Source organism: Coffea arabica, chromosome 2c (assembly GCF_036785885.1).
Source record: "Coffea arabica cultivar ET-39 chromosome 2c, Coffea Arabica ET-39 HiFi, whole genome shotgun sequence".
Taxonomy (NCBI): domain Eukaryota; kingdom Viridiplantae; phylum Streptophyta; class Magnoliopsida; order Gentianales; family Rubiaceae; genus Coffea; species Coffea arabica.
Window position 1 is genome coordinate 75,260,526 of NC_092312.1, and position 19,847 is coordinate 75,280,372.

Genomic DNA, 19,847 nt, shown 5'->3' on the forward strand with positions numbered 1-19,847 from the left:
CGATATGGATTGTCCCTCTTCTACTCGATACAGATTCCGCCTTCTTGTCTTTCTAGAGGAAAATGAGAGAAACGAATGGGATAATACTCTGTAATACTTGCCCGACATCATGGATGTAAGGATTATATTAATGGGCGGCAGTAACAACTCCACTTATTGATGCGATGACTGTATTAAGCGACTTATGATCCCGATAATAAAAAGCGATCTGTAGTAAGCGGCCTATATTAATATGAGGGCCGTGTTGGTGGGTTCTGTAAGCGACCTATAGTCTCAAAAAATATGTTTTAAGTGGTGGTGATTTGGAGTCGAACCTATCCAAACTTTTATTTACCAAAAAAAAAAAAAAACTCTATGATACTTCCCACCAGGAGTGGAGGACTATTCTATATCCTTGCTCCTTGGAATCTGGGGAAAGGTGAGTTCCTATGGAAAAGGAACGTTCATGATCTAGGAAAAAAAATGTTTTCATGATCTAGAAATAATTGTTGAGATCATTAAACACCGAGACCGAGGAAGGATTTGATTATCGAACATAGCATTAGTCCTTTACGCACTTCCAAAAATAGGGATGTTACTAATACGATGTTTTGGGATGTTTTAGGCCCACAATCCCGTCTTTGACAGGGCTCAGTCTGCTCTTGATATCAAATTCATGACTCTTGAAGTTTACTTCCATGGTTAAGCATAAAGATTAGTAGTGTAGTATATATAGATTACGTGCCAGCCTGAGACACGCTTGGCTCAATAATTTCCGCCCATCAAACATTTGTCTATTGAAACTTCCCATACTGTAATTTGACTAGCATGCAATTTACGGTTCCTGTAAACGGAATGTTGAAGTGGACCGTCGTCTCCGATTTAGCTAGAACAGGCATATACGAGAATCCAGCAGACAACAAAAAACGCGGGTTTGTTCCAGTCATTTGTGGACGTTTTCTCTTTGTTTGGCTAACGCTGAGGAGGGTTTGTGCGTGGAAAAATGGAGCTTTTGATGATCACTCAGTTCACCAGTCAATTTCTTGAAACCTCATTATGCATGACCAGTTTCAGTCTCCTTGATCTCAAGAATTTTGTGACGCGTAAAATTTAAAATGGGACTTTACGAGTTGAGTTCTGTCCAATTTATACAGGTTGACGTAATTCTTATACCTTTTGGTATAAATGCATGCAATTTGAGTGTAAACTTAAATTTAAGTTTCCATGAAACTGAGTTTGTACAATACCATCAAATATATACTGGATGGAAAAAATGGCGATCCAGAGCTGCCAGGTGGAAATCTGAAATCATCAAATACTGCTTAAAAGTTAGAGCTGTACACAGAACAATGTTACTTTGACAGTTCTTCCAGAGATGCAGTGCCATCAGTTGAGGTGAGGCCTAAATTCTGATTACGTGATAACACTAGTGCTTTTAAATGTTTCATCCTGCAAAATGATTCAATAGATAAATCCAATTTAGATTTCTGGGCTTAGAACTGCAATTTTTCAGTAACATGAGTTAGCCCAAGTGGTTAAATTAGAACAGTTATTTTCGTTATTTCGTATTATATATAAAAAAATATAAAAGGTGTTTTGACTTTTCTAATATGACAATTATTTTGGGATATTTCAAAATGAAAAGTATGACACTTTCAATGGGACGGAGGGAATAATAATTTACTGTTTTTCCAGATTGATGTAAGCTTTTTGGGATGTGATGGAAATTAAAGAGAGTTTAAAGTCGTATAAAAAGATTTTCGCTCATGATGTGCTTGTTAATCATTCTTCAATTAGAAATGGTCAAAGCTGCTGGCGCTTAGCTAGTTAAGATGAAACTTCACTTGTGGGGTTTATGTTGTCAGAAATTGACATGAAGTTTTCCTTCCATTAAGATGTATGGTTGATGTAAATGGTTGTTTTCACTCCCTATACGAAGAAACTATAGCTTATGTAATCCCAACTAGGAAGGTTTATAACTCCTGGACTAGCTAGTTGGGAGCTAAGCAAGACAAAAAATGAATGTCGGTGACCAAGAAAATGAGGATGATACACAACTTGTAACGGGAGAAAGTGCCAGGGATGTAATTAAGCCTAATTCGCGATTCGCGATACTAGAGTTCGACTCGACATGCAAGAAGGATGCTCGAGCTCGAGTTTAATGATTGCTCATAGAACTTGAGTTTGACTTGCATTAGCTCGAGTCAATGCAAGTCTTATCGATCTCGAATTATAAAATTTTGTTTTCTTGGCAATTTTTGAACGAAAAGTCATTATTGCCCTTTAAAAAGTTTATACGATTTGAAATATTTCGTAAATTCAACCACTTTTTTAAGCATAAGGGTAATTTCACAATAATAATATATTAAAGAATTAAAATTAAAAAGCTCGATAATGCTCGACAAACTTTCAAACATTGCATCTGGATACTCGAACTCGACTTGCTCAATTTATCAAGCTATTGGAACTCGGTCAATCCGAGTCCGAGTCAAGTTTTTGATTGATCTGCTCACAAACAGGTCGGTTCGATTACCGTCCTTGAAAAAACAATCTCAGAATTATATTACAAATGCACAAGAGAATGCTACTTCAAACCTATATAAAAAAAACTCGTCATCCCAATTTTTATCTCTAATTTTATTAGCAAAACACTTATAATCTAGTAACATAATCATTCACGACACGTTCACACTTAATTACTTTCAAAGACCTGCATTTTGATCAAATCAGATCTTTAGAATTTAATAACCCATGAAAATTAAAAAAAAAAAACTAATACGAGATTTCTCTTTCAGCATAAGTTAAATACCCAGTCAACTTTCGTTTCAAGCTTGTTTTCACAACTTTACTCTTAAACATCGTAATAAACATTTTAGATATCCTTATTACCTGACCATTTTAGATACTCCTTTCTGATCTCCTATAAATAGACCTCCAAGGTTGCTTTTCTTTCATGCACATCGACTTCTAACGTTAATTGCTTCTCAAATTCATCACAAGCTATGGCCTACCCAAGATTTCCTTTATTGCTTTCATGCTTTCTACTAACATTTATTTCTTTCATCTTACAAACTCATTCCCAAAGTAACAGAATGAACGCCATAGATTCTTGCTGGCGTTCAGACCCTAACTGGGACGCCAATCGCCAGGCTCTAGCTGATTGTGCAAGAGGCTTTGGCGCCGATGCAACGGGTGGAAAAAATGGTCGAGTTTATACTGTTACCGACTCATCCGACAACCCCTCCAATCCCAAGCCAGGGACATTACGCTATGGTGCAATCCAGAGGGAACATCTTTGGATTATATTCGCCGAGGACATGATAATTTCTTTGAAAACAGTTCTATCTGTGAGTAGTTACAAGACCATAGATGCAGGGACGGAGCCAGAAATTTATTTTTGGGGGGGCTGAAGTGTATTAAAAATTTTTTTTTGTGACGAAATAAATATATTTAATAAGTAAAATTTAGAATCAATAATTATAAAAATAATAAAAACATATAATTATACATACCCAAAAATTTGTTATTGATTAACACTTGAAGTATTGGTAGTTGTTGCACTCGAATAACGAAGAGGAGGCAATTGCATTCTGCGAGTCTTCATCCGTTGAAAACGTTGCAATATTTGCTCATTTTCAATTGTTGCAAAAATATCCTTCTCGATGTATACAACCAGACAGTCATTCATCCACTCGTCTCCCATTTTGTTGCGCAAATCAGTCTTGACAATATTCATTGCAGAAAATACTCTTTCAACAGAAGCAGTCGCAACTGGTAGAACTAATGCCAACTGGATCAGACGATAAACAAATGAAAAAACTGTATTTTTACCAGTTTTAACCATTTGTTGAGCAAGACTTCCCAAATCTCCAACTTCTGAAAATTGAGGATCGCGTTGCACATTATAAATATAATTTCGAAGTTGAGACTCAAGATATAAATAATCGTTACTTGAGAAGTCTTCAGGATATAAATCAGCAAAACGGAGTAGTTTCTGCACATTGAATTGAGAGAAAGAACTTTTTGGATCAAGACATGCTATGCAACTAAGCAATTCCGTGCTAACTTCCGAGAAACGATTATTCATCTCTTGTATAATTAAATCAACAACCTGACATCACAACAATAATAAAATTAATAACTAAGAAAATCTGCTAACAAGTAACAAATGTAATGAAATAATAATTTCAAAAATAATACCTCACAAAAAATTTCCACGCGATAATGATGAAAATTAGTGATGGTTTGACCTCTGCGACTGCGCCTGGCATTGCCACGGATTGCTATACTGTCTTCCATATCAATCACGGGAATCATATTCAACTCACAAAAATTGTTGACTTCATCTAAAATTATTTGTCATCCCTCTTCCCTAAAGTCTTGCAATTGAGATTTCATAGTATCAATCAAACTCATGGCTTGGACAATATTTTGATCCCTTTGTTGCAAAACAAGTGACAAGTCATTTGTGATTCCCAATAAATACTTCATCAGGTGCAATGCAAAAACAAACTCATAATCATTCATTCTATCAATCAAACCCCTGGCCATACCTCTATTGTCAGAAGTGGAGGCATCATCTTGTATATTTCCCAATATTCCAATCACCGAAGCCCACATAGAGGATAGACGAAGTAATGTTAGATAGTGTGATCCCCAACGAGTATCCCCTGGTCTTGCTAAACTAGTTTCTTGATTTTTGCCTTTTCCACTAATAATATCTCCACTGTCTAAAAGTGTAACAATCTTATCATGTTCTATTTGTCTTAATTGATCTCTCCTTTTACATGATACTCCAGTTAAATTGACAATCATAGAGACATAGACAAAGAATTCACTGACAATGATATTTCCCTTAGCAACAGCAACAATAACTAACTGGAGTTGGTGAGCAAAACAGTGAATATACATCGCATAGGGATTTTCTTGTAATATAAGGGCCTTCAAACCATTGAACTCACCTCGCATATTTGAAGCTCCATCATATCCTTGACCTCTCAATTTGGATAATGATAATCCGTGTTGCGCGAATAAAGAATCAATTGCATCTTTCAAACAAAGAGATGTGGTGTCAGACACATGTACAATTGCAAGGAAACGTTCAATCACACGCCCTTATTTGTTCACATATCTCAAAACAACTCCCATTTGCTCTTTCACTGAACTGTCTCGAGACTCATCAACTATTAGGGAAAAATAATTGTCTCCAATATCATTGATTATAACACTTGTGATCTCTGAGGCACAAGCATGTGCCAGATCTTTTTGAATCATTGGAGAAGTTAGTTGATTATTTGCAGGAGCATTTTGATTTACAACCTCAAAAATCTCAGTATTTCGCTGGCTATACCACTCAAACAATTCAAGAAAATTGCCTCTATTTGAAGAACTAGTTGACTCATCATTTCCACGAAAAGCCAATCCTTGCTTCAAAAGAAAGCGGGTCACATCCAGAGCAGCAGTTAAACGGGTGCGATATGCAATATCTATTTCGCGCCCACAAGATCGTAGCACATTTGACACACTATGCCTTTGATCTTGAAAACTTTCAAACTGCATTCTAGCATCATTATGGCAACTATTCACAGCTCCAATATGTTCATTAAATCTTTCCATTGCCTTTTTCCAATTATTGAATCCCGTTTTTGTAAAGGCATCCTCTGCATATCGACCTCCCTTATTTTGTGTTTTGAAAAGAAAGCACCAAAAGCAAAACGCCGCATCTTTCGATATGCTATACTCTAACCATACAAACTTTTGATACCAACTATCTTGGAAACTTCTATGTTGTTTACCAAATGATGTTTTTGGATACATATGGCCAATCGGTTGGCAAGGTCCCCTAGTCAAATACTCTCTTCGGACATGGTCTCGAAGAGAAATATCAAATTTCTCAACTGATTTTCGTAATCCCGGATCACTAACAATATCATTTAAATTCAATTCCACACAATATTGATTTTGAACTGGTTCATTAATATTAGGCTCATTTGAAGATTCACCACTACGGACTCGTTTAGGTTTAAAGAATCTCTCCATTTTCTGTCACAATTAAATAATTGTGGTTAAATTCAATAAAATTATGCAATTCAATAATCAATTAATTTAAAATTCATATAAATAATTCTTTAATTTAATAATAAATTCATATTACTTATATTTCTCAATTTATAAAATTCATTATATAAAATTATCAAAAAGTTAAAATAAGGTACAACTAAATACCCATATAATTTCTAATTCAATCTCATAAAATTTTGAATTTATATTTACATTCAAAATTTCTAATTCACATAATTAATTCTTAAAATTTCAAATATAAAACTAACAAAATTTTAAAAACTAAATACAACCTAAAATCTATACAATTTCTAAACTAATTTCTAATTTAAATTTAATATCATTAAATTTTTTAATGTAATCTTTCAAATTCTTAAATTACATTAACATAAACTAAATAAAAATTAATCTTAATCAAATTAATATCAAGATACTCAAAATTCAAAAATAATTTAAACATATAATTAACAAAAATATAAAGATGAATATTGTAATTTAAACCAAAAAACTAACCTAAAAGATTTATGTGAATGGAATGGTGGAGAGTTGGAGTCTTGGAGCCTTGAATTGAAGGCTTGAAGCAGGATGATAGAATCTCAACTGAAGCTTCTTGGAGTTCTTGGAGCCTGGCGTGAGTGGCGTATTCTTCTTGGAGTTGGAGACTTGGAGTCTTGTTTCAGTTGTTTGCCCTTTGGCCTTTGGCATTGGCGGCGTGTATTTTTTTTTTCCCTCATTATACAAAACGACGTCGTTCCACTAAAAGTGAAACGACGTCGTTTTGTATTTAGAGGGCAAAAAAAAAATTCAACATAAATTGGGTCATCTTCTTCCTCGGACCTCAGCAGTCAGCAGACTCAGCACGGCAGGCTGGCAGCGGCTTTCCAGGCCCAGCTCTTCTTCACTTCCTCTGCAGCATTCATGGAGGCATCAGGCATGGAGCCATGGAGGATGGTAGATCTGGATCACCGTGGGGGGACTGGGCTGGGCTGGGCTAGCCGCCGGAATCCCCTATATATAGGGGATTTTCCGGCGGCTTGGGGGGGGCTTAAGCCCCCACCAGCCCCCCCTTAAATCCGTGCCTGCATAGATGGGAGAGGAGTCAAGGTAGAAATTGCCAATGGACCATGCATGGAGGTCAGAAGTGCTAGCCATGTTATAACACATGGAATCAGCATTCATGATTGTGAAGCCCAGAGGCCGGGCTTGGGTGATGCCATAACCATAACTGGATCTTCTGATGTATGGATTGATCATTGCTTTTTCTCTAGCTGTGTAGATGGCCTCGTAGACATCATTCGTGGTTCAACTGCATGCGATCACCATCTCCAACAATTTCTTCACGAAACAAGATAAAGTAAGCATGTACAAAGCCATCAATAATCCAGTACTGGCTAAAAGTTACATGCATGTGTCTACATATATAATTTAGGAATTTATTTTAACTTAGTTCTATCATCCCTAGAAATTAATCATAAATTAAGCTCTTGCACCATCATTTTTATTTTTTGGATATTAATATGAGTAATAACTTTGTGCCCTCATGCACTAGGTCATGTTGCTTGGACACGATGATGATCATGACGAGGACAAGAGCATGAGGATTACTGTTGCATTCAATTACTTTGGCCCGGGTCTAGTCCAAAGGATGCCAAGGTGAGAGTTATTTTGTGGCATTGTATTGGTCAATCAGTACACTTGAAAGGTTTTTGAAACTTTACTGATACGAGCAAGAACTACAGAGTTAGGCACGGCTATGCCCATGTTGCAAACAACAGGTATGAAAGATGGACAATTTATGCCATTGGTGGGAGTGCGAACCCCACCATACTAAGTGAAGGCAACCAATACACTGCTTCAGACAATCCTCGAGCCAAGGAGGTATAATTTCTCATCAAAATTGTATTGAAATTGATCTAGACTGTAATTTTCATATAACCTACATGCAAGCGAGATAGACTTTCTATAGTGACAGAGGGAAAAGTGGCTGCGATTGTGGTCAGATATAACTGTTCCAAACGATTTATTGTCATGATTTAGCCAACAATACAATTTTTTTTTTTTTGAAAATGTACGACTTAAATCATCACACTTAACTTTGACATAACTGATATCTACGATCTCATATAAATATAGAAGGGATCATTTCAAATACCTCCCTCAAGGTTTCTAACAATTATACTTGAATAGCCTCTAAAATTAAAATTACACTTACCTCCCCTCTATGATGGATGTGACAACATGTCTGCACCAAAACCTCCTAATGACCAACTTGCCCTCAAAATGTTGTGCCTAATATTATTACAAAAATGTGAGAAAAAAATTGCCTACAACAATAATATTTTTTTATTTGCTCCTTGCCACGATCATCTACAAAAGAAAAATTGATTTTGTCATTTCTCAACTGTTATCTTCAAAATTGATTTTATTATTCCTCAAATGCCATAGAGAGGAAGAATGCTAAGAGTTGAAAATAGTATTCATCTCTTACATTTTATCCAACTTATATGCTGCCAAGATATAACTGTTAGATATAGCTGTTGCAACCTATCCAACTCTTCTTGCTTCTAATGATCAAAAGTGCAAAATTGTACATGTACTTTGTGTTGTACTGGGAGGATCTCTACTGCTTTCATATCTTTTTTCTCTTTTTAATTAATTTTTATAAACAAAGTGGCAAATGTTTCGTTCAGAATATAAAGAAGATAAAGTTGGCAAAAAATTGTGTGTAAGTACCTTTTCCCACTTTTTAACTTTCTTTTAGTGACAGCGGCTGCAATATTTATTAAATGTGTCCATCAAAGGGAGGTGAGTGTACTTTTTAATTTTAGAGGGTATTTAAGTGCAATTGTCAGAAACATCGTGGGAGGTATCTGAAATTATCCCAATATAGAATATAGAAGAAAATATAACATGACTGTTGAAAAAAATTTTATATGGTCTCGACAGTAAAAGGTATAGAATCCAAGTTTCACTTATACCTTTTAACAGGTTACAATGAGGATTCAAGATGAAGATTGGAAGACCTGGACGCGGAAATCTTCCCGGGATGTATTTAACAGTGGAGCTTTTTTCGTTCAGTCGGGATCAGGAAGCTATCTTCCTAATTACTCACTATCTCAATCCTTCACCGTCGCACATGGGGCAGCAGTTCTGACTTTAACCTCTGATGCTGGTCCTCTGGAATGTAACACAAACAAAACATGTTAGATTATGTCGTTCTACAAACAGTAATACGTTCAGGCACGGATTTAAGGGAGCTGGAAAATCCCCTATATATAGGGGATTCCGGCGGCCAGCCCAACCCAGCCCAGTCCCCCCACGGTGATCCAGATCTACCATCCTCCATGGCTCCATGCCTGATGCCTCCATGAATGCTGCAGAGGAAGTGAAGAAGAGCTGGGCCTGGAAAGCCGCTGCCAGCCTGCCGTGCTGAGTCTGCTGACTGCTGAGGTCCGAGGAAGAAGATGACCCAATTTATGTTGAATTTTTTTTTTGCCCTCTAAATACAAAACGACGTCGTTTCACTTTTAGTGGAACGACGTCGTTTTGTATAATGAGGGAAAAAAAAAATACACGCCGCCAATGCCAAAGGCCAAAGGGCAAACAACTGAAACAAGACTCCAAGTCTCCAACTCCAAGAAGAATACGCCACTCACGCCAGGCTCCAAGAACTCCAAGAAGCTTCAGTTGAGATTCTATCATCCTGCTTCAAGCCTTCAATTCAAGGCTCCAAGACTCCAACTCTCCACCATTCCATTCACATAAATCTTTTAGGTTAGTTTTTTGGTTTAAATTACAATATTCATCTTTATATTTTTGTTAATTATATGTTTAAATTATTTTTGAATTTTGAGTATCTTGATATTAATTTGATTAAGATTAATTTTTATTTAGTTTATGTTAATGTAATTTAAGAATTTGAAAGATTACATTAAAAAATTTAATGATATTAAATTTAAATTAGAAATTAGTTTAGAAATTGTATAGATTTTAGGTTGTATTTAGTTTTTAAAATTTTGTTAGTTTTATATTTGAAATTTTAAGAATTAATTATGTGAATTAGAAATTTTGAATGTAAATATAAATTCAAAATTTTATGAGATTGAATTAGAAATTATATGGGTATTTAGTTGTACCTTATTTTAACTTTTTGATAATTTTATATAATGAATTTTATAAATTGAGAAATATAAGTAATATGAATTTATTATTAAATTAAAGAATTATTTATATGAATTTTAAATTAATTGATTATTGAATTGCATAATTTTATTGAATTTAACCACAATTATTTAATTGTGACAGAAAATGGAGAGATTCTTTAAACCTAAACGAGTCCGTAGTGGTGAATCTTCAAATGAGCCTAATATTAATGAACCAGTTCAAAATCAATATTGTGTGGAATTGAATTTAAATGATATTGTTAGTGATCCGGGATTACGAAAATCAGTTGAGAAATTTGATATTTCTCTTCGAGACCATGTCCGAAGAGAGTATTTGACTAGGGGACCTTGCCAACCGATTGGCCATATGTATCCAAAAACATCATTTGGTAAACAACATAGAAGTTTCCAAGATAGTTGGTATCAAAAGTTTGTATGGTTAGAGTATAGCATATCGAAAGATGCGGCGTTTTGCTTTTGGTGCTTTCTTTTCAAAACACAAAATAAGGGAGGTCGATATGCAGAGGATGCCTTTACAAAAACGGGATTCAATAATTGGAAAAAGGCAATGGAAAGATTTAATGAACATATTGGAGCTGTGAATAGTTGCCATAATGATGCTAGAATGCAGTTTGAAAGTTTTCAAGATCAAAGGCATAGTGTGTCAAATGTGCTACGATCTTGTGGGCGCGAAATAGATATTGCATATCGCACCCGTTTAACTGCTGCTCTGGATGTGACCCGCTTTCTTTTGAAGCAAGGATTGGCTTTTCGTGGAAATGATGAGTCAACTAGTTCTTCAAATAGAGGCAATTTTCTTGAATTGTTTGAGTGGTATAGCCAGCGAAATACTGAGATTTTTGAGGTTGTAAATCAAAATGCTCCTGCAAATAATCAACTAACTTCTCCAATGATTCAAAAAGATCTGGCACATGCTTGTGCCTCAGAGATCACAAGTGTTATAATCAATGATATTGGAGACAATTATTTTTCCCTAATAGTTGATGAGTCTCGAGACAGTTCAGTGAAAGAGCAAATGGGAGTTGTTTTGAGATATGTGAACAAATAAGGGCGTGTGATTGAACGTTTCCTTGCAATTGTACATGTGTCTGACACCACATCTCTTTGTTTGAAAGATGCAATTGATTCTTTATTCGCGCAACACGGATTATCATTATCCAAATTGAGAGGTCAAGGATATGATGGAGCTTCAAATATGCGAGGTGAGTTCAATGGTTTGAAGGCCCTTATATTACAAGAAAATCCCTATGCGATGTATATTCACTGTTTTGCTCACCAACTCCAGTTAGTTATTGTTGCTGTTGCTAAGGGAAATATCATTGTCAGTGAATTCTTTGTCTATGTCTCTATGATTGTCAATTTAACTGGAGTATCATGTAAAAGGAGAGATCAATTAAGACAAATAGAACATGATAAGATTGTTACACTTTTAGACAGTGGAGATATTATTAGTGGAAAAGGCAAAAATCAAGAAACTAGTTTAGCAAGACCAGGGGATACTCGTTGGGGATCACACTATCTAACATTACTTCGTCTATCCTCTATGTGGGCTTCGGTGATTGGAATATTGGGAAATATACAAGATGATGCCTCCACTTCTGACAATAGAGGTATGGCCAGGGGTTTGATTGATAGAATGAATGATTATGAGTTTGTTTTTGCATTGCACCTGATGAAGTATTTATTGGGAATCACAAATGACTTGTCACTTGTTTTGCAACAAAGGGATCAAAATATTGTCCAAGCCATGAGTTTGATTGATACTATGAAATCTCAATTGCAAGACTTTAGGGAAGAGGGATGACAAATAATTTTAGATGAAGTCAACAATTTTTGTGAGTTGAATATGATTCCCGTGATTGATATGGAAGACAGTATAGCAATCCGTGGCAATGCCAGGCGCAGTCGCAGAGGTCAAACCATCACTAATTTTCATCATTATCGCGTGGAAATTTTTTGTGAGGTATTATTTTTGAAATTATTATTTCATTACATTTGTTACTTGTTAGCAGATTTTCTTAGTTATTAATTTTATTATTGTTGTGATGTCAGGTTGTTGATTTAATTATACAAGAGATGAATAATCGTTTCTCGGAAGTTAGCACGGAATTGCTTAGTTGCATAGCATGTCTTGATCCAAAAAGTTCTTTCTCTCAATTCAATGTGCAGAAACTACTCCGTCTTGCTGATTTATATCCTGAAGACTTCTCAAGTAACGATTATTTATATCTTGAGTCTCAACTTCGAAATTATATTTATAATGTGCAACGCGATCCTCAATTTTCAGAAGTTGGAGATTTGGGAAGTCTTGCTCAACAAATGGTTAAAACTGGTAAAAATACAGTTTTTCCATTTGTTTATCGTCTGATCCAGTTGGCATTAGTTCTACCAGTTGCGACTGCTTCTGTTGAAAGAGTATTTTCTGCAATGAATATTGTCAAGACTGATTTGCGCAACAAAATGGGAGACGAGTGGATGAATGTCTGTCTGGTTGTATACATCGAGAAGGATATTTTTGCAACAATTGAAAATGAGCAAATATTACAACGTTTTCAACGGATGAAGACTCGCAGAATGCAATTGCCTCCTCTTCGTTATTCGAGTGCAACAACTACCAATACTTCAAGTGTTAATCAATAACAAATTTTTGGGTATGTATAATTATATGTTTTTATTATTTTTATAATTATTGATTCTAAATTTTACTTATTAAATATATTTATTTCGTCACAAAAAAAAATTTTTAATACACTTCAGCCCCCCCAAAAATAAATTTCTGGCTCCGTCCCTGAATACGTTTGGACATGATTAAGAATTTTAGATTGATTAAATATGGGATTATGCATGTGATTAGTGCTGCAACCTAGCTGGTAACTAGCCAGCTAGCCCTTTAGAAACTACTAGATTTTACGGTTTCTTTTTTTTTTTTTTTGGTTTTTTTTTTGTTTGCTGGTTGGTTTGGAACCACCTCATTGTAAACCATATGTCTCTTGAGAAGTACTTTCAATGCTATATGGCCATTAGAGGTTTGATGTTTTGTTTCTTTCTTCCCTTTTCTTTTTTTTTTTTAAAAAGTTTTTTGGATACTTGTTCTGGTTTTAAAACTTCAAATTCCTAAGTTTTGTGCACGCACCATTGTTTGCTAGAAAGACGACCAACAAAGAGAGTTTAAGGCAAAATGCCGGTTTTCATCCCCAAACTTTGGGGTAAAGACACATTTCATCCCTCAACTTTTGGGCACGACACATTTGATGTCTGAATTAATAATTTTTTACCAATGTCATCCTCAAACGGCAACTTAGTCAATTTTTAATGGAACTGGTCACGTGAAAATCACATGACCGTTAAGTGAACTTAAATTACATTTTTAACAAAACCTGTCAGTTTCCTGCATGCAATCAATCAACTTTTGACAATTTTGACTAAGCATCCATCAATAAACACTTGCATCCCGTACATAAGGGGGGAAAAAAACTAAAAATAAGGATAAAATGAAAAATAGGCAAGAAAAGAAATAATCAGCATGAAAAATGAAAAGGGATAATTTCACAAACATCCCTTGAGATTTTTAATAGTTACAAAAAGCTCCCCTCAAAATTTAAAAATTACATATACTTTGCATACTTTTACTATTTATATAAGAGCAAATTATTTGAGCAGCCATTGAACTATTTGAATAGTAAAAATTTGGCCCTTCAATTATTCATAACATATTTTTACCCATTGAACTATTAAAAGTATAAACTTTGAGTTATTCATAACACCCATTGAACTAGTATGTTTTGTATTTAACATAAATTAAATATGTGGAAGTTAAAAAAATAATAAATTGCCCATAACATACCAGTTATTTATGGGAAACTGGCAGGTTTTGTAGTATATTTTGTACCAACTCTTTATGGGAAACATACCAGCTCTTCATAGGAAAAATTGGTTAAATAGCGCCCAAAGGAAAACTAGTATGTTTTGTATTTAACATAAATTAAATATGTGAAAGTTAAAAAATAATAATAAATTGCGCATAACATACCAGCTCTTTATGAAAAATTGGCAGGTTTTGTAGTATGTTTTGTACCAACTCTTTATGGGAAACATACCAACTCTTTATTGGAAAAATTGGTTAAATAGCGCTCAAAGGAAAACTAGTATGTTTTGTATTTAACATAAATTAAATATATGAAAGTTAAAAAAATAATAAATTGCCCATAACATACCAGTTCTTTATGGGAAACTGGCAGACTTTGTTAAAAATATGATTTAAGTAACGGTCATGTGATTTTCACGTGATCAGTTCCGTTAAAAATTGAGGATGACATTGGTAAAAAATTATTAATTCAGACATCAAATGTGTTGTGCCCAAAAGTTGAGGGATGAAATGTGTCCTTACCCCAAAGTTTGGGGATGAAAACCGGCATTTTCCTAGAGTTTAATCATAACCAAATTTAATTCATTTTCAATGTGATAGGCCAAAAGCAAAATCCTCAAAATTGTGAGGGTTTGTCTATAAATTTTGTCTTTTGAAATTGCTTCTCTTTGTATAAACATAATAGAGTTTCAAGTCAATCCAGTTAACATTCATGACTTCAACTGACTCACCCAAAAAAAAAAAAATGAATAAATTAGTTAAAAAGGTAGAGAATTAAGCTATAGAAAATACCATGCCCACGTAATATGTACGAGAGTAAGAAGAAGCAAAGTTAAAGGGAATTAAAACAGGGAAAGATAATAAAAACTAAAGATGTTTTCCAAAAAACGAAGAAAGAGACATGATTCAATCTAATGGGGATTCAAAATATAAAATAGATTATGGGATAAAATAAAACTAAACCACCAATACAAGGAGCTAGACGTAATTTAGCCAACATTTATAAGTGGGCTTGTTAGGGATTTAAATCAGCTTCGAGTACATAGTCAATTGGTGAAAGTACAAAAAGGTGGCTAATTACTCAGATTATGGTCGAGAAAAAAAAAATTCGGACATGTACCGCTCTGACAAGCTTGTGGTACAAATCTATGGGTACCGGGCCATGTCAGCCCGGCACCCAAAGTCAGTCAAATTTTTTTATTTTAGGTGTGACACCGCTAACGGGCTGACACAGCCCGGTAGCGGGAAATTTTTTTTTTTGTTAAAAAGCTGTCGGCTACCGGGACAATGTCTGAAAATTTTGAGAGAGCCATTTGAATATGGCCAAATATTCCTTCCAGCACAAGATTCTCCACGGCTTGACAGCGCTGCTGCCTTCTCATATTATAGCTTGTGGTCTGTTTGTGCCAAAATGATTGTCGAATTATCTCTCAATTAATTTAATTTGTTGATTCTTTTTGGTTGTTTTGTTTCTAGTTTTTTTTTACCGCGTAAATTCTTCGAACTTTATGGGTACGTTTGTATTCCTTGTTTTTTTCTTCTGTTTTTGAAAAACTGTTTTTCACATTCCAAATGTTACAGTAAATATATATTTCAAAAACAATTCCAAAAACACCATATCCAAACATTATACCAAAAACAACTCCAAATATGCATATTTAATATGTATATTATATATATTATATTAATATAAATTGAAATATACAAACTGAAAATTATATATTTATACATTATATTATATAAATATTTATATACATTAATATTATACATAATATTGTATATTATACATAATATAATATAATATACATGATATAATATACATAATATGTAATATTGTATACATAAATGTATAAATATTTATACATACTATATTATGTACATTATATTATAATATATACATTGTTAATTTACTTTCACTATTATGTACATTATTGTGTATAATAATGTATAATAATGTTATGTATAATATATAATATACATAATATGTAATAATGTATAAATGTATATTATATTATATATATACAATATTATGTATATTATACAAATTGTAAATTTTATGTTATATATTTACATATTATATATTATATAAATATTTATATAATGATATATACAATAAATATTACAAATTAAAATATTATATAAACACCATATTTATAATATTAATAATTAACATTAATATATTATATATTTATTAAATATTTATATATTAAATATTTAGCTATTTATTTATTCATATTATAAATATTTTATTTTATTTAAAATATATTTTTATATATTTATATAAATATTATATATTATATAAATTATATATATTATAATATATATTATATATTATATATATTATACATTTATATAAATGTACATTTATACATAATATATATATTTATGTATATTTATAATATACATTTATATTATGTATTATATATAATATAATACATTTATACATTTATATTAATATACATAATATTAATTTTACATTTATACATAATATTAATACATTTATACATTTATATTAATTATATTAATACATTTATACATAACATTAATATATATTTATAATATATTAATTTATACATTTATATAATATTCATTTATAATTTATACATTTATAATTATATACACTTATACATTTATAAATATATTTATATTATCTATTATATATAATATAATACATTTATAATACATTTATATATTTTTATATAAATATATAAATATATGTATTTATAAATATTTATAAATGTATTATAAATGCATAAATGTATATTTATATAAAAATATATAATTTATAATTTATAATTTATACATTTATATAATATTCATTTATAATTTATACATTTATAATAATATACATTTGTACATTTATAAATATATTTATATTATGTATTATAAAAATTTTTTCCCTCCTTGTTTTTCACCTTTTAAACGGAGCTGGACTTTATGGACCCCAACTTTTATTAGAAAATTCACTTTTAATAAGAAGTTGCAGTTGATTTCATTTTGTAAAATATTTTGCAAGAATCTCATTTATTATTTTTACTTATATTATATCACAAAAATGTTACAGTAAATAATTTTTAAAAATAATAGTCAATCCAGTTGGACTCAACAAACATGTATAAAAATCGTCAAAAAAAACAATTTCAGGGAAACATGTAAGAAAGCTCCATTTGACAAGAAACTCAACCGTGGATATTTCCGTCCAATAGGGGTGGGTGAGTTGTTTTCTACCAGAAAATAAAAAATCTATATATTCATTTTTCGGTTTTTACATGGAATTTTTGTTTTTTCTGATCAATGCAAAGGATACTCCAATGGCTTAGTAGCATGAACCTGAGTTGCCTAGATTGACTAAGAAGTATTCTCTCTTCGAGTCTCACAACAACCAGCCCTTCTTTTTGTTGGACATTTACCTACTAGCCCGTTCATCGACTAGACTACGTACACAACTGTGAGCTCATCTCATTAAGGAAAGGTATAAAAATTTAGACTGGCTGCCGGGCAGAGAGAGCCCGGCAGCCAGTTTTTTTTCAGACATTGTCAGCTACCGAGCATTGTCAGCTCGGTAGCCGACAGCTTTTTAAAATAAAAAAAAAAATTTCCCGCTGTCGGGCTGTGTGTCAGACCTTAAAAAAAAAATTTGACTGACTTTGGGTGCCGGGCTGATACGGCCCGGCATCCATAGATTTGTACCACAAGCTTGTCAGAGCGATACATGTCCGAATTTTTCTTTTTTCGACCATAATCTGAGTAATTAGCCCAAAAAGGTGGGTCATGTAGGCAAAGGGAGACCATGGAGCTTAGTAGCTTGCTGCCGGTTAATTTGCCCTGCATTCTTATTGACATCATTATATTGTTGCTTTCTTCTAATTTCCTTCACGCGTATTTTGGTAGATGTATTTGACTTTGTATCTTCAAATAGTGATATAATTAGGGTTTGTTAAGCCCTTTCTCTTCTCCTTCCTTTCCTTTCTCTTAAAAGAGAAACGATCGATTATTTTTCGATGCTCATCATTTTTTTTTTTCACTTTTCTTCTTAACAGTACAATTTGTACTTGTGACCTTCTTAATGGTGAATTTTCTTTTACTTTCTTAATAATTCGAAATCTGGACTTTTTCAGCGGTAAATAAAACGGGTTATCAATTAAAATATATTTTGTTAGTTTTGTACATATAAGCTACCTTGATGATCAATAACAGTTATGCTTACCAAAAAAGTTAGTCCATCAATTAATGCATCTTCCAAGGTGACAGCCCGTACTATAAATTGTAAACCTGATCATCCGCATATTAATATGGAAAGGACTCGGTCGAATTGGCCATGGTCAGTTCACATGAATTGTTCAGGGACTGTTGCCACGCGAATAGTCAAGCGTTAAGCAGAAGTGAGACAAGTCAATGCGTCGTACAATTTCATTGCGTATAGCTTAGAATATGATGTGATGGACCCGGGGCAGGAACGGTTGAAGGTTAGAATATGCAACCGTTCCTGAAAGGTTATGTGCATCTACGCAGTCGTTTCTAAAGGCTGCGTGCATCTTACACGACGTAATTTTGTTTATATTTAATATAATTTAATTTTAATAATGTATAATTTTAAAATAAAATTTTATAAGTTTCATACATATTATTAAAAATAAAATATAAGATAAAATTTGAATCTTATAATTTTTTTTAGTCAAATTTTGACTGTAAATTACTCAGGAACGATCCGTCCGATGATGACCGTTCTTGCTCCAAATCCACGATGAGATCAAGTCCATATCCATTTTGCTCGTGACCAATAAGACTGAAGGTGCAGAGAAATTGAATGACGTCGAGGGCAGAAGATCACAACTGGGTTTCTGAATCCGATTACAAAAGCCAAGATCATTAGTAATTTATGGCGCCGTCTTATCGGTACGGCCTATACGGCCCCGTAATAAATCGCCTTGCTCCGACAGTCGACGGTACCACGACTTTTCTGTCACGCGCCATTTCACTTTCTCTTTATCATCTCCAATGTGGTGGCACCTTTTTATTCCCTGAGTATTCTTTTTTTCATATTAATTTATTTTCTGCTCTCTCTCTCGGCAATATTGAGCTTTTGAGTATAGAAGTATCCAACTTGAAGACATATTATACAAAATACTACTATTTATTTAATCAAAACTTGGGTAAAAGATTTATTTAATCATCTGTACATATTATGTGAAAATATATGCAAAATACTATTTATTCACTTTTTTTGCATGTTATTTTTTCATCGTATGGCCAACATGTATCTCATATATCTACATACAAGGCTTTATTGTATGTCCTAAATGACATGATAGCAATCCCAATATAATATACTCATATTATCACGCACCCATGAATTATATATAATTTTATGTTAAAAAATTAAACTTTTGGAGAAGATAAAACTAGGGATGACCACCTTTGTACATGCCCCTTAGTCACAGGATATGAAAACTTTTTATATCATACTAGCAAAACCCAAAGAAATCTTCCATTTAATCATAATTAATTCCATACAATTTGGTTAACGATGCTCAATAAACACTCGTTAAGAGAAGTCTCAAGTATTAGGCCTTGTTTGGAAAGGGATTTTCTACCAAAAAAATTTCTATGTTTTCCGTGAATACATTTTTCAATCACTTTTTTACCTCACATATATCAAATCGTTATAATACACTTTTTATAAAAAAAATTTTAGAAAATTGCAATTTAAACGCAACCTTAGTTTTTAAAAAAAACGACTAATTTCAAAATATGCTTAA

General features: G+C 33.0%; 1 pseudogene; it reads left to right on the top strand.

Annotated features, from left to right (window-relative positions):
• Nucleotides 1–3,071: 3,071 nt before the first annotated feature.
• Nucleotides 3,072–9,246, top strand: LOC113728073 (putative pectate lyase 2; annotated as a pseudogene).
• Nucleotides 9,247–19,847: the final 10,601 nt, after the last annotated feature.